The sequence below is a fragment of the Bos taurus genome, chromosome 7 (genome assembly GCF_002263795.3).
Source record: "Bos taurus isolate L1 Dominette 01449 registration number 42190680 breed Hereford chromosome 7, ARS-UCD2.0, whole genome shotgun sequence".
In the NCBI taxonomy this organism is placed as follows: Eukaryota; Metazoa; Chordata; class Mammalia; order Artiodactyla; family Bovidae; genus Bos; species Bos taurus.
The window spans coordinates 88,415,083-88,426,603 of NC_037334.1; the positions used below are offsets into that span (position 1 = coordinate 88,415,083).

At 37.4% G+C, this 11,521-nt stretch overlaps 1 protein-coding gene across 5 annotated transcripts in view; it reads right to left on the reverse strand.

Annotated features, from left to right (window-relative positions):
- Positions 1 to 10,722, reverse strand: part of MEF2C (myocyte enhancer factor 2C) — a 179,129-nt gene extending 168,407 nt beyond the window's left edge. For all 5 annotated transcript variants that reach the window (XM_059888100.1, XM_059888099.1, XM_024994136.2 and 2 more), the window contains exon 1: positions 10,586 to 10,722. The gene's annotated coding sequence lies outside the window, so the exon portion shown is untranslated. The remainder of the gene's footprint in view (positions 1 to 10,585) is intronic.
- Positions 10,723 to 11,521: the final 799 nt, after the last annotated feature.

The window sequence follows — 11,521 nt, forward strand, 5'->3', positions numbered from 1 at the left end:
GTCCCTTATATAAATGTGGTATAGCCTTTAAGGAGACATTTTGGTGAGTAACACTCATGAAAGATCTGATCATTTTTTAAAAAGTCAGCTTCACTAATGAAAAGTTGTGCATCAATGTATGAACATTATGGGAAATACCTTTTCGGAGAATGTATGACAGGAAAGGGTAAATCAGAGACCCTGGGTTAGAATCCAGGCTCAGACACTGAGTAACCATCTGACCTTAATTTTCTAAATGTCCTCATTGTAAAATGGGGAAAGTGATGGGAACTTCCTGGATGGGAAGAGGGAATTTTGCTGACAAGAGTACATGAAATTGTATTTCTGTAACCACTTAGTGCTTGGCATATAGAAAATGCTCAATAAATGTTAGCTATTGTTATACTGTTCACTTTCAAGGGCTATCCATATTCCTGAAAAACATCTCAGTGTCTGTTATCTTAAAATTTTAGAAGACCACTTCTTTTCTATCAGCTTCCATGTTTCAAAGCAGTTTTATTTCATATTAGAGCATTCACATTTGAAATAAATATAGAACCTATTTGGGCTTCCCAGGTGGCGCTTCCAATGCAGAGACATAAGAGATGCAGGCTTCAGTCTCTGGGTGGGAAAGATCCCATGGAGGAGGGCATGGCAACCCCCACCACTATTCTTGCCTGGAGAATCCCATGGACAGGGGAGACTGACAGGCTACAGTCCATGGGGTCAGAAAGAGTTCAACACAGCTGAAGTGACTTAGCACACATGCATAAAACATATTTATGACCATATGTTGATCAAGCCAATATACATTATATCAAGAAGTCTTATGTTTTGGGATGACCAATTTATATTATCCTCATCAGTGTTCCATGTAATATTCTTCTTGGAGACTTTTATTTTGTATTCATACTTGACTTTAGCAGACTTATGGAGATAGTTATATATCCATTTGTCCAGAGTAAGGCTACATCGGGCTTCCCTCATAGCTTAGTTGGTAAAGAACCTGCCTGCAATACAGGAGACCTGGGTTCAATTCCTAGGTCAGGAAGATCCCCTGGAGAAGGAAATGGCAATCCACTCCAGTATTCTTGCCTGGAAAATCCCATGGGCAGAGGAGCCTGGCGGGCTACAGTCGATGAGGTCGCAAGAGTTGGACACGACTTAGCAACTAAACCACCACCACCACCACCACCAAGGCTACATCAGAATAATCAGACATCTTCTAAACTGCTTATTGATGACATGATCTTACTCTGCAATTTAAGGAAACTTAGCATAAATATGTAGAATATTATGCTGTTAAGTATAGCATACTCTTGCCTGGAAAATCCCATGGACGGAGGAGCCTGGTAGGCTGCAGTCCATGGGGTCGCTAAAAGTCGGATACGACTGAGCGACTTCACTTTCACTTTTCTCTTTTCATGCACTGGAGAAGGAAATGGCAATCCACTCCAGTATTCTTGCCTGGAGAATCCCAGGGTCGACGGAGCCTGGTGAGCTGCCATCTATGGGGTCGCACAGAGTTGGACACGACTGAAGTGACTTAGCATAGCATAGCATAGCAATATTACTATATTTATTATAGATATGCTTCCTGTTCAAGCTGAATTTTTAAGTCCTTTCCGATCAATACTCTCTGCGTGGTGTAGGCAATTGGTGAGGCAGCTGAGACTTGTTTCTGTCTCCCTGCTTCCCTCTACTCACCTTCAGTCTGTCCTCCTTTGCCCTCTGGCATGCTCCACTCACCCAGCAGCACTGCTTAAAATCAATAATAGCTCTTTATTGAGCGCCCCTATCTCCTCATGGCCTCTCCCTGTGGTGACCCACAAGGTCCTTTCCTTTCCTCAGAAGCCTCCGGGATTCTCCTGGCCTCTGTTCTACCAGAGGAGCCAGGCACTCCAACCCCACTCCCTCGGTGACACAGTAACAATGCGTTGCTACTCCTTTCAATGAACTTCTCTTCCAGAGTTTTCTGCAAAGGGTTCAAAATCCAAAGGAGTATCCGTGATGACTGAGATTCCACAGATGCCCTGCCGTGTTGGTCTGGAGTGCTTTGGGGAGGAGACTCTGAGTACGTTCTCCCGTTTGTTTGCTGACAGAGACGTGTCCTGGGTGCAGATCAGTGGGCAGCCTGGCTCTCGAGGAGGAAATTTTACCGTTTTTGAAAAGGTTGGAATTGAAAAACACGTTGTCTGTCAGCAGAATATCTTGATGCTTGAGAATTTGCCTGCTTACTATTTAAAATAAAAAAACAGCACTCTGTGGTTCCTGCTGCTCCGCTCACCTCTTTTGTCCCCTCTTTGCACACGGTTGCTGCGTGTGCTGTGGCCACAGCCTACTCTGTGGTTCCTCGGTTTCACCCTGTGCGCACTCCCTTTTGTTCCCACTCCAACAGCTCCCAGAGATGTAATTAGTGAGTATTCTTCCAGGAACATCTTGAAGGAGATATAAGAACTCCGTGTTAAGAATCGTGCTGCTTCCTGGATGAAGGGAAGAATTTGGTAGGGTTGGGGAGAGGTACAAGGTTGGAGGGGAAAATGCATTCTGCCCTTTCTCTCCTCTACAAAATCCCTGATAAAGCCTCTTTCTATGTGCAGAGGTGGGGCATGTAAATTAAATATTTCTCAACCTTGTATAGCACTAAACCTGTAAACATGGAACATCCATATCAAATCAGATCACTTTATTCAGAAACAAAATATTCTAAGTAAAAGATTTTAACACTACTTAAAGTGGGGCACTAAGAAATATTCTCGAAGAAGGCAATGGCACCCCACTCCAGTACTCTTGCCTGGAAAATCCCATGGACGGAGGAGCCTGGTAGGCTGCAGTCCACGAGGTCGCTAAGAATCGGACACGACCGAGCGACTTCACTTTCACTTTTCACTTTCATGCATTGGAGAAGGAAATGGCAACCCACTCCAGTGTTCTTGCCCGGAGAATCCCAGGGACGGGGGAGCCTGGTGGGTGCTGTCTATGGGGTCGCACAGGGTCAGACACGACTGAAGCAACTTAGCAGCAGCAGCAAGAAACATTCTACAATTTTTGTATTCCTTTTGGCTCCTTTAAGAATGACTAAATAGCCAATCAATAGATATACTCCCATTTTTAAAATTTCCTTCCCTTTCTCTCTTTCCTTTTGTCTTTCCTTCATCTTTTCTGCTCCATCTTTTTATTGTCAGCTGTTTGTTTTTTATTTTCAGTTGTAAACTCAGTAAAGCGTCCTACCATGGCTGGCTATTAATCAGGTTTTTTTCATTGCTTTGGAAAACTGCATTTTTTGTTTCAGAACCATAGGATTTCATTAATAATATTTTCTATTTATCTGAATCACTCCAAAATAAAATACTGCTAACAAAGCTGCGTATTTCCTAAACAACCTGTGATGTATACGATAGGCAATATGGTCATAGAAGAATTTCTATGATTATTTTTATTAATCACTATAATTGCTCTTTGATTACAATGATGATTAACTCACAGCAAATAAATCACATGCTTATGTTGTTTATCTAGTATTTGTGTTCATCCATCCACACGTCCTCACCTCACTCTTATGTAGCTGTGAGGTTCTGGTTGGTGTAGCCGATGGCAAAAAAAATGACTCACACACGGGAGAATAAAGCTTGTGGTTTCCTTACGTTATAGCTAGGCTGTAAACTGTTAAACTTCCTAGGTCAGTGGTGATTAACTGAATATTCCAAAACTTGAATGTCTGTGCCTACACATTTATAATAACCACTGTCTGTGCTGTTTATGACTTTCCCGAAGAGTTAGTTCAAGCCATTTTTCATATTTCAAGCTATACTATCAAGTGCCTGAAACTTAAGTAGAACTTGAGACTGACTTTTGCCTTATTCACTAGTAGTGGGTAAATTTCATCATTTGCCAATGCACATAAAAATAATTAAACTTTTAAGCACAATTATATCAGATAGTAAATAACAATGTGCGTGTAACATCTGTTTCCATGGGTTCACTTTGATCATTCAGGTCTTGAGATCCCTAAGTTCTAGTTTTCCTGCTACCATAGAGCAGGAGAATTGACCCTCTTTAAGAAGAGAAGGCTGTGGTAAGGACTGAACAATTTAGTACAGAGAACAGCTTAGCAGAATGCCCAGATTTCTGGGCCCTACTTCAGGCCCACAAGGCCTCAATCACAGGAATCAGCATTTTAACTAGCTCCTCCAGTATTATGTACATTTTGTTTGCAATCTACTGCTTGAATGTGCATGCGTGCTCAGTCGTGTCTGACTCTTTGTGACCCCATGGGCTGTAGCCCTCCAGGCTCCTCTGTCCATGAAATTTTCCAGGCAAGAATATTTGGAGTGGGTTGCCATTTCCTTCTCCAGGGACTGCTTGAATGTAGGGGTGAGCATAAAATCTGCAAAGACCTAATCCTATAATCTTACCTTTTCTCTATTATTCCTTCCTGGCCTCCCAACTTAAACTTTATGAAACTTTCCAAGTTAGTGAATGCCTTTCAAAATAGTAAGAATGAGAGTTCAAAATGGTACAGATTTTTTCCATCACCTGTCTTGGTTCATATTATAAACAAATGAAAAAAACATGCCACATGTATTCTACCCATGGTAGTCAGAAAATTGGTTGAGCCATTCAGTTCAGTTCAGTTCAGTTCAGTTGCTCAGTTGTGTCCGACTCTTTGCGACCCCATAAATCGCAGCACGCCAGGCCTTCCTGTCCATCACCAACTCCCAGAGTTCACTCAAACTCACGTCCATCCAGTCTGTGATGCCATCCAGCCATCTCATCCTCTGTCGTCCCCTTCTCCTCCTGCCCCCAGTCCCTCCCAGCATCAGAGTCTTTTCCAGTGAGTCAACTCTTCGCATGAGGTGGCCAAAGTACTGGAGTTTCAGCTTTAGCATCATTCCTTCCAAAGAACACCCAGGGACTGATCTCCTTTAGAATGGACTGAACCATATGTAGACCTAATTTTCCTAATTTTCTGTACACTTCTTCATCTTTACTTATCAAAGGGGAAGTGCTTATTTTTCTTGGGTGGAATATGTTCTTGGGATCCCAGAATCTCAGCAAAACCAGTAAAATGAGTTCTGGCTCCAGGAACCTCTACCTTTAGTGACAACTGGCTGGCAAACACATGCCTGCTTCAGTGACCACCAGCTGCTGTAAGCCCAGATTCCCTACGCCCAGGGCTAGCGTTGTTCTTGATCATGTAAGAAATGTGACTTTTCCTGAGAGAAGCTTTCAATCAATACAAATGTCCCTTACTTCCTCCTAATTACCTCTGTCTGCCGAGCCATCAGGAGAAACCTTTACAACATGGGCTTCCGAGGCCACACAGGGATCCACATTCCCAGGCTTTTAACCTCTCTCCATACCCAGCTGCTGCCATTAGCCTCTCTTGGACACAGATATTTTTAACACTTCGGATTGGGGGGGAGCCTCTACCACGCCTGTTTTTTGTACCAGTGTTTTTCTGACACAAACAGACATATTCATGTGCTGGCTTACATTTTTTTTCTTCCATTAAAAAAATGTCTCCCTATTGTATAGCACAGGGAACTATATTCAGTTTCTTGTTATAACCTATAATGGAAAAGAATCTTTCAGATTCTTTTTCAAAGAATATACATATATGTATATATATGTATGTATAACTGAATCACTTTGCTTACACTTGTAATTAACAGAACATTGTAAAGTCAACTACACTTCAATTAAAAAAAAAATAGGAAAAAAAGGGTCCCATTTTATAAAACTGTAAACGTTAAGTGAACATTAAGTCCTTTGTGTCAACTCAGGCCTATAGAACACACTGAAAAATTCAAAGCTATCTGTGATAATATCATCCCTGGGTAAGACCTTGCATGTTTTGTTACCAGAGTACCCAAGTGGGAAAAATATAGCCAACTGAACAGTAGTGTATTACAAAGTGATTTTGTTTTGTCTGCTGATTTCATAAGTTAATATTGGTGTTTTAATTATTTGGAATGCTGAAATTGTGGGCTACTTACAGCAATAGGGAGAGGGCAGGGCAAGCCATTGCCGACAGGAATCCACCAATATGGCCTAGAATCCTTTTGGGATGTGTAGCAGAGGAAACCCCTTCTGTTTAAAAACTAAAACTTCCTTTCCTGCGATTTACACATAGCCCAGCAAAGAGTCTCATCCATTCCAATTACAAAATTACTAAGCAGTGAAACAGAGACAGCTCAGCTACCTGCTTCTACTCTGGGTGGACAACAGTCTTCAGCTCTAAGGAGAAAACATTTATGATTCTTAAAAGGCAGACGAGGGACAATCTATCACCCTCACTAACAGCCCTTTGAGATGCAGGGGAATGATTGAATTCATTTGAAAGTCTAGTGATTTTGCATATTTTGCTTTGACACCCTTGTCTTTCCCAATTCTTAGGAATGGATATTATTTACTGATTATTTTGCTTGCAATTGATTTGCATACTGTTATTGCCTATTGTTAAATGGTTTGCTGATTAATGACTAATGTTGATTTGGACCAAATGTAATAGAATAAGCAGATTCATTTGTAAATTTAGATATATAATTTAGTTGCTAAATGGTATCATAGAGCTGTTGGAGATTATTTTAGACTAATTCCTTGCAGGAAAACCCTGTCCACAGTTTCCTCCCATATCTGATATCAATGTTTTAAGTACCCCCCCCACCCCCAACTCCTTTTACAAAAAATTCATTTCCGTGTTTGGATTTTAAAGCAGACGCTTCTCAAAGGCAAATATTTCTTCAAAGCCCAGGGTTAACATAAATTATTTTACATTTAGAATATGGTAGATATATTCTAAACAATTTCTATTCTGAAGGGTCAGAAAACATTTGACTATATCCTCATGTCTGTGAATCAGTGTATTGTGCAGCATTATAAAAACTCATAGCAATATTACTTTTTATTAATATAATTATATGAATAAATACAAAACACTCATGTTAATACAGGATTATTGAGTTATAGAATTTCTTAGCTGTTAGAAAACACTTGCTGATGAGGCCTCTTGGGTCCAGAGAAGTTTAGTAATTAACACACATATACACACACCAGCTAGTCAGTTGTTGAGTCAGTTATGTGAACCGTTTAATATATTCTTCTCATGAGTATTCTATTATACAAATGCTTATACTTTGGTATATTTGGTATTTTTAATTATCCCCTAATATATAAGAAATTTTCAACCTGAACTTTTCATTTCTACATTCACCTTCTCAACATTTATGCTGCCATTGATTATATTTTACTTCTGCTTTTTCATAAGCACCATAAACATTTTCAGTTTAGAAATCAATTTAAATAATAAAGAGAATCTAAAAAAGAATTTATACCATAGATATTTTAATGTGTTTATGCTATTTTATTAAACTACATTTTAATATGCTCTGATAAAACTGTATCTCTTGAGTAAGGTATTAATTTGGTAACTGAAAATGGTTCTCCAAAGGAATGTAAATCACATTAATTTTTCATGTATACTTTTTAAACTTATAGTTTGACAGTCCACATGTTTAAGTCTAACAGAAGAAAACAAAAATCACTGGATATGAAGTTATGAGACAGACCCAAGTCTACATCTACATCCTCATGGTTGGTGACCTTGGATAAATTTCATTTTTGTGCTTCTGTTTCATTTTCTTTAAAATGAGTAGTTGAAAGCTTCAAAGACTCAAAGATTTCATGAACTTAAAAGAAGACTGATTGAAAGAAATGCGTGGCCATTATTACCTCGCTGCTCAGTTTATTCATGGACACATACTTGTTACATACATCTGAAGTTTCCTTAAGGAAATGAACTCTGTGGATGTGATACTTGGCCATTGGGAGAAGTGGAATAAATAAGAAAAAAAAAGGGGGAACAAGTTAGTGACAAAGGAGCCGTGGTAAGCAATTAAAATGATTCCTCTTTTACTTCTTTATATCTATAGTCTAGTTATTCCTATTGGAAAACCTACTGGCACCAGGTAATATCAACAGGGATGAGTAATATGTAATTTTTATCTTGACTGGGTTACATTTGGCCCACAGACAGTTGACAGCTGTCAGTCAGGTGGCTGGTCAATGAGGAGATACATATAAAGCTGCCAAAGTATTTTTGTTTCTTTAAATACTTCCAAGTAAACCATTTTAGCTGGAAACTTCTTTGTCCTGTAATTAAATAGATTGATATTCGGAATATGACTTATTGAAGTTATTTGCTTGGAGAACCAAGATTTTCCCTATGACCATATAAGGTAAACAAAATGTTTTTCAAATGTCTTTCTGAAAGGGGAAAATAATTATTTTTTCTCCACTAAAAACTGTCCTTAAGATACAAAGATATATTGCAAATAATGCTTAAAGTGCATGTATTTTAAAATTAAAGTTTTAGGGCATATATGAGTCGTTGCAACTTTAAGCCAAGTTTCTAAGACTGATTAAAAGAAACCATCCCCATACATTGTGGGGAGTTGGCATAGGTATTTTTCTGACATGAAAGTTGAAGGTTTATCAGAAAGGACAAACATGTAGTTGCATGTTGAACTAGGAGTTAAAACTTTTTCTTATAATTAAAAGAATTTATCATAGAATTTTAGATTAAGCCAATAACTTAGGGCAGGGTTAAAATGATAAATTTTAGTTATGTAGAAATATTTGGGCTATTCCTAACAATGTTTCTCATAGGTTGAGTCACACTTAAATAATTCACTGAAGTCATAAAAAATAATTTGGAAGAAGTTTTTGTGTTGCTTGTACTTAGTGTTAATGACAAATATTATTATAATTATAGCCAATTGTATTGCATATAAAAGTTTAATAAATACAATTCTGAAGTTGACTTAAAAATATATGTTCAGTTTTGCAGTAGTCATCTTTCAAATTGAATCCTTTCTTTCGAATATAGGATTTAACAGAGCAGATTAAAAAACAATGATCAAGTGCATGGAGTGCATATTCATTCTTTAAGAGGCTAATGAAGTCATCTAAAATTTTCAGTGACCACGGTTACTCAGGTGCCAAAATCAATATGATGAAGTTGATAAAATATTACATAAAAAGAGCAGTTTGAAACCACAATAAATACATGAATTAAAAAAAAATAAAATGGACTTTACTTTTCTGAACCACATTCTACATGTAATAATTTATAATGAAAATCAGATCTGAGTTTTGAGATTGCAAAATATTGTTTCATTAAAATGTAGATGAGATTATGTTTTAAAAACATTACTTTTTTTGGGGGGGGTGAATAATTTCTGGTAGTTTTTTAAACCACACATATTTCATAATTAAACAGCAATTAAATTAATTTGAAAGAGAATGATACATATAAATTTGTAACATACCTGTGTCATCATTGATCTGAAAATTGTTTTAGATATAGTGGTCATTAAAAAAATATCAGACCTTGTTATTTTCCCACTATGTGACAATGTGTTAAGCATATAGATTGAAAATTATTTATGGGATCATCAGAGTAAAATAGTTGTCTTATAGTATTAATTTATACTGGTAGGAGCATTTCTCTTCTTAAGCACCACCAGTTCTACCCCCCACAGCCCAGAAAATTGATTTTATGCATAATAATTTATAGCATTCTTGATAAATGTATGCGTGCATCTTTTACATTCATTAGTCCATGTTGCTTGCAAATATGGAATTTGGTTATTAAAGTGGTTTCATATGTTTACTATGTATAGTCCCTAGCTTTAAGCTCCTGACTTGCTTAAATAAATGTTTTCAATTTGCTATTATACAACAATTTGTAGAGAAATGCTGTGAAGCATAGTTAAAAGAATGAGTCCTTGAAATAGAATCACTTTTTAAAAATATGTCCTAACATGTGGTCTCATTTTTCCATATTTTGCATTAATTAAGATCCTATTCTGAAAAAAATTTTTGCCTAAAGTTTTGAATTCACAAAGTAAAAATACCAAGTATATAAAAGTGCTAATTTTGGAAATCAGTGACGTAAAAACATGCTTTAGTAGTGTATTGTTTATTCTGAAGACTTTGCTCTAAAGAAACTCTTTGTCATGAGAAAATGTTGCCACTTCTATTTGTTAAATATTCTGTGCAATACATGTTTTAAAAATTTATTAAAAATAAAATTAATTTCATATTCTCTCTAATCATATTCCTGTCACATGCACACATAAAATATTCTAGCCCATGAAACTTTTGAAAAGAGCATGTACCATTTCACATTTTAGTTTGGAGATTTATTGAAAAATAACATTTTATTTAGAATGAATAGATTATGGCAGTTAGATTAACAAGTGTCAAAATGATATTTATGTATTTATTTGAATAGTCTAGTATCATATACATAATTAATTCTTCATCTTTCAGATACTGAAGAGAGTAATGAGCGAGAACAACATTAAAAATATAAAGTATTTTCTTTAAAAAAAAAAAACTTTGTTCTTTCCTCTAAAAAACTGTCAAATGGTAACAGCCCTACTTTCTACGCCAGGAAAACCCACTGTTGAGTTAGTTGGCTCTGATTCCAATGGTCTCATCAGCTTTCTGAACGTAGGTACCTCAGCAGTGCCTCTTCCAAGATAACAAAATGAACTTTTAGAGATTAAAAAAATACATTTTGGCAATTGAAACTCACCAGCGCCTTTCTGCTTCTCCAGGAAGTTGTACCCGTCAGCACCTGCTGAGGGCTTTGTTGTCCAAACTCTGACAGGTAAAAAAATTCCTGTAGAATAAAGCCAGACCAGCTGGCTTTGAAGAGAAACCCCCCAGTTTGGGCTGCGTTTGTCTCCTCTCCTTTTCTATGAAGACCCAGGCTTTCCCCCCTTGATCGTCAAGCCGTAAGATGCGTGATCCCTGTGCACAAGTGTCTGGCAGGCCGAGGTGCACCTGTTCCTGTCACTCTGGAGTAAATTTAGCTGTAAAGGTATCACTGACAACCAGACCTTTGTCAGAGCTGGCAAAAGAACACAGAACTGCTGCCCTCCCCCACCCCTTCCAAACCCCTTCGCTGCTCGTTCAAATGGAAAATGTCAAATCGGAAGTCTATCCAAAAATCATTCCTGAAAAAATGAGATTGCTTTCATATGGTAAAAAGTAAGTTTCCTTATTTCACATAGACTTCAAAATTACATTTCCAAGAATAATCTTGGAACAAGACGAGTTTTTGTTCAATTAATTGTGGCTGGAAACTTTTTAATGGAAACCTAGCACACACTTACTTCATTTCGGGTTATTAAATTGCGTGAAGCGTTCAAGTTAGTTGCCATTCTTTGCTGTAGCTCATTTGTTCTTTTCGATCCAAAGAAATATTAGACGGTTAAAACTCATCACATAGGAGGGATTAATCATGCTACCAAAATTAGAAAACATGTAGTTCTGAGAGACTGAATGTCAAAATTGTATGCTCATAGCACTTCAACGATTGGGACTCGAGGATCCCACTACAATATTTAAAATGGCAGCTAAGGAAACCCTGAGGTGTTTAGGAGTGGGCTAAAGCTAGAGTTCTCTTACTCTGATTACGGTAAGGACATTTATCCTTTATGTGAATTTTTTAGATTCACTTCTTTAT